General features: G+C 40.6%; 1 pseudogene; it reads left to right on the top strand.

The window, feature by feature from the left end:
- The first annotated feature begins 2,786 nt into the window (after nucleotides 1–2,786).
- LOC125341670 lies at nucleotides 2,787–2,907 on the top strand (annotated as a pseudogene).
- Nucleotides 2,908–4,724: the final 1,817 nt, after the last annotated feature.

Raw genomic sequence — 4,724 nt, 5'->3', positions numbered from 1 at the left:
CTTTGTGGTTTTTGTTCCGGTTTGGTTTCTCCTTCCCATTGGCATTTTATTTGCTGTTTCAAATTACAGTTCCGGTTTAGGTCTCAGTTTGTTTTCCCTTTCCACTCTTGTTTTCGGTACAAATTTGTATTTCCATGTCCTGAGAGGAGTTCTGTTGACCTTTTTGTTCTGGTTTTGATATCTACTTCCCTTATGGAGTTTGTTTGCGCTTCCGAATCCCACTTCTTGTTTTGAGTTCGGTTTCAGTTTGAGTTTAGTTTTGGTTTCAATTCTCGTTTTAGAGTTTAGTTTTCTGTTCATAATTCCATTTTCAAATCCTGAGCAGTTTACTTGAGGGGTTTTTCTGGTTTTGGTTTCTCCTTCCCATTGGGATTTTATTTGCTGTTTCGAAATACACTTCCGTTTTGGAGTTCAGTATCGGTCTCAGTTTTTTTTTGTTTCCACTCTTGTTGTGGAGGTTGTTTTTGGTCCATATTTGGATTTCTGCTTTCAGATAGGAGTTTTGTTGACCTTCTTATTCTGGTTTTGATTTCTACTTCTCGAATAGAGTTTGTTTGAGCTTTTGAATCCCACTTCTGGTTTTGAGTTCGGTTTCGGTTTCAATTCTATTTTTAGAGTTACTTTTCGGTTCATAATTCTATTTTCACATTCGGAAAGCAGTTTCCTTGTGGTTTATGTTCAGGTTTTTGCTTCTCCTTCCCATTGGGATTTTATTTCTTGTTTTGAATTACACTTCCGGTTTGGAGTTCGGTTTGGGTCTCTGTTTTCCGTTTCCACTCTGGTTTTCGAGTTTGTTTTCCATACATATTTGGTTTTCCACGTCCGCATAGGAGTTTTGTTGAACTTCTTGTTTTGGTTTTGATTTCTACTTCCCGTATGGAGGTTGTTTGCGCTTTCGAATCCCACTTGTGGTTTTGAGTTCGTTTTCAGTTTAGTTTCGGTTTCAATTCTCGTTTTAGAGTTAGTTTTCGGTTCATAATTCGATTTTCATACCCAGAGAGCAGTTTACATGAGGTGTTTGTTCTGGTTTTGGTTTCTTTTTCCCATTGGTATTTTATTTGCTGTTTTGAATTCCACTTCCGGTTTGGAGTTCTGTTTTGGGCTCAGTTTGTTTTCTGTTTCCACTTGTTTTCGAGGTTGTTTTCAGTATATATTTGGATTTCAATGTCCGGATAGGAGTTCTGTTGACCTTTTTGTTCTGGTTTTGATTTCTACTTCCCGTATGGAGTTTGTTTGCACTTTTGGATCCTACTTCCGGTTTCAAGTTCGGTTTCAGTTTCAATTTTCGTTTTAGAGTTAGTTTTTGGTTCATAATTCAATTTTCACATCCGGAGAGCAGTTTCTTTGTGGTTTTTGTTTTGTCTAAAGACAAATCATACTCTGTCCCTATACCATATGGCCTTAACACTTAGCTGTATTTCGTTTTTCCCAATATTTTTGGACTCCTAGCATCTGTTATCTAGTGATATTGACATAGCTTGATCTTTTCTTTCATATCAAGACTCCGTTACTTGCATAAAATAGGATGTGCTTGCTTTCATATGGCCATTTTGTTTACACATTATATCCTTTGATCAGTCAGAATCCAAATCAGGAGAACAAAATACCTCAGCTACAAAGGAAAATGGATTCTGAGTGACCAGCTATTCTAAGGAGGGGGATTCTGGGGGTCCAGCAGGGTATAGAAATAAACTGAGGAAGGTCCCCTGTTGCCTCTGGTAGAGTGTTAGGAAGTGCAGAAGTGGAAACCCAGGGAGCCGGTCTATTCAAAACACTGACAGGAAGAAGGAGTCCTTGGCCTCTCCCGTCTTACTTCCTAACCACCCTACCACCAGGCCTTTAATTGACCAAACCCAGGAGGACTAGTTGAAGGAGGAGGAGTCTGGAAGAGACAGGCATGCAAGTATGCGGGTCAGCAGCATGGAAACCTAAAGAATAGACAGGTAAAGGAGAAAACAAGGAGCAGATGCCTACATCCGTGTGCTTCCAGGTGTTTTCATTACATGCTTGACTGTGTCAAGAATGTGGCAGTTGTAGTTGGTTGCTTGTGGTGAACATCCAGGTATTTTCTGAGCAAGTGGACCTATGGCTGACTAGAAACTACCCAGCCATGTTACCAGACATGTGTGCAATATACACTCCCACCAGTGCTGTCTGAAACCTCTCACAGCCCATCCTTCGTGCAGGATCTTCTGTCCGCATCTGCAGATGCTCTTCCTTTCTTCCACCTTGTTTGTTACCCTGCAGTCAACCTGGGCACTGGTTTGTTCTGATCTATGTGGGATGGTAGCAAGAGATCAGAGACCTGAAGGAGGGTAGTTAGGCTAGTTAGTCTTCTCTTGTCTCTATGGGACATACCACAGTTTGCTGCCCTGGGTCACTGCACTGTCTGATGTGTTTTTCCTTCACATGGCCAACATTGTGAGGGACCCCTTACCACATTAGCCTTTTGTATAGAGACTTAGACTAACAGAGTCAAGCAATTTGTGGCTTTTAAATTAAGATGCTTTCTATGACTCACCATTAAATGTGATTGATTTTATCACACAAGAGAAAACCTTAAGTTCCATACCTGGATCATTAGTGTCTTGTTCATTGGTTGCCTGTGTAAAAGTCTATAACTTGCCTATTGGTTATTTCTTATAGTAGTTCAGTATGTAATCTAAATAAGTGTACTAATACAGTGCAGAGATGGGGATGTAGCTCAGTGGCAGTGTGCCCACACAGCAGGCACAAAACTCTGAAATCTATACCTCACAAAGATTTTTTTTGCCTCATTTATGACATGTCCTCTCTATTCTGATAAAAATTAAGAATTTTACAGATAGGTGCAAACAGTATGTCCTCTTTTGCAACCCAGAACTCACTGGTGAATATGAGATTTTGGTACATGTAAGAAGGAATATTATTCCTACAACAGTTGGCATTGTGGGGGCTTGTTACTCATACAGGTTGGCTCTATGAATAAAGGTGATGTAAAAGCCAAAAAAAAAAAAAAAGAGTTTATCTAATGGTGTGCTCCTCTACACACCGAAGTATTGTTTTCTATCTCACCCTAAACTTTCTAACTTCACAGAACAGGAGCTACTTTATTCTCATATCCATGTCTTGAATGTGGAATTGATACTGTTTATATGAAGTAATATCTGTATTCGAATCCCCTGTATTTGAATAATCTGTTAGCGATTCATATACCACTGCTCAGCAGAGCAGGGCAGGAGCAGGGATGTGTGTGAGATCAGACTTATTTGAATCCCTTCAGGGTTCTTCTGTGCTGTTTCATCCACGATTTTGGTGGTACATGCATTGCTTGATTTCAGTTGACCTTAATCGTCTTTATCCCATATAACTTCTAGAACAAATTGAATTACTAGGGGACGCAAAGCCTCTGGAGCCTTGGATTGTGTTGATTCTCTAGGACCCTGTGCTTGACATTCTGCATGTGTTCTTGGAGGTTTGAAAATCGGTATCTTTCATTTTTTTGAAAGTCCTCAGCCTTCCTATTGCCTTCTTGTAATACAGTCCCTGACTTAAAATAGCTGATTTTTTTTCTATTTTTATCATAGTATGCAAGTGATAACCTTAGTTTTCTACTATATTTCAAGTTTTGGTCTTTTCCAAGACTGATAGGTAGCACTGTATTCTCCTGTTTCTGGAGGGATTCTGAGCTATATCTCTCAGACATCTGATTGATCATTTCTCTTTAGAGTAGGTTATCCTGTCTGTTAACTTCTGAGCACCAGCTCCTAGGAGCAGTAAAAACTGAGAAGCATTACTTATCTTCAGAAAGGGTTGCCTGTGGGAAGTGAGACACTGAGGAAGAGGCTGAGTTGGGTCTTGAGTTTTGTTGGTCCTGTACCTACATTGTTTTCCATCTCTCCCAAGGTGTTTGGATTTTATGTTGTGCCTGGCTCTTGTGGATCTAACATCTTGTTGTTGTTGTTGTTTTCATAGAAACTCAGCCACCATGACATTAATAAGGAATTCTTCGTGTTTGCGTGTTATTCATGGGTGCCAGGGTCAGAATACAGGAAAGCAAAAAGGGCGGGTAGGGGGAATGGAGAGAAGGGAAGAATTGCCTGCTAGAGGAATGCAGAGAAGAATGGGGGTGGAAACTTTGTGCCTGGCCTTTAGCTGCATTGCCGTCAGGCCTGATATTTCTCTTCTCATTCATCTTTTCTCAAGCCCAGCTAATGAAAGGGCTTGACCAAGAACCTGAGTGCAAAGTCTGCTTCTGCCTTAGTAAGGAGGGGCCAGTTCTTGCAAGTTTGAGCCACTTGCCAATCTTTAAGAATTTCTTCACATTTTTCCAGATTTTTCTTCTAAGCCACCTAAATGGGTACCTGAATGTGCTCTGCTAAGGTTAAAACTATGCTCTCTACCCTTTTCCTTTGAGGGTCTCAGTGTTATTAGGAATTTGATGTACCTCATATGATCCAACTCCTTGGACAGCAGCTCAGAAATCTCAAGGAAACACTTTACTTGTGCTTGTGCAGTTATTATAAAGGACATTGTGAAGAGTACAGACAAATAGCCAGATGGGAGAGATGCACAGAGTGAGGCATATCGGAAGACAGATGGAGCTTCCATGCCCCATCTCATATGGCAATTCTGGCAAAGCATTGATCCGTTTGGCTATCTGGAGGCTAGCTAATCCAATCCTGTTTGCATCACTCTTGTCTCTTATCAGCATGAGTGATTACACCATTGACCATCAGTGATCC

This window comes from Perognathus longimembris, chromosome 1 (assembly GCF_023159225.1).
Source record: "Perognathus longimembris pacificus isolate PPM17 chromosome 1, ASM2315922v1, whole genome shotgun sequence".
NCBI lineage: Eukaryota > Metazoa > Chordata > Mammalia > Rodentia > Heteromyidae > Perognathus > Perognathus longimembris.
This window is presented reverse-complemented; position numbering and strand designations above follow the sequence as displayed.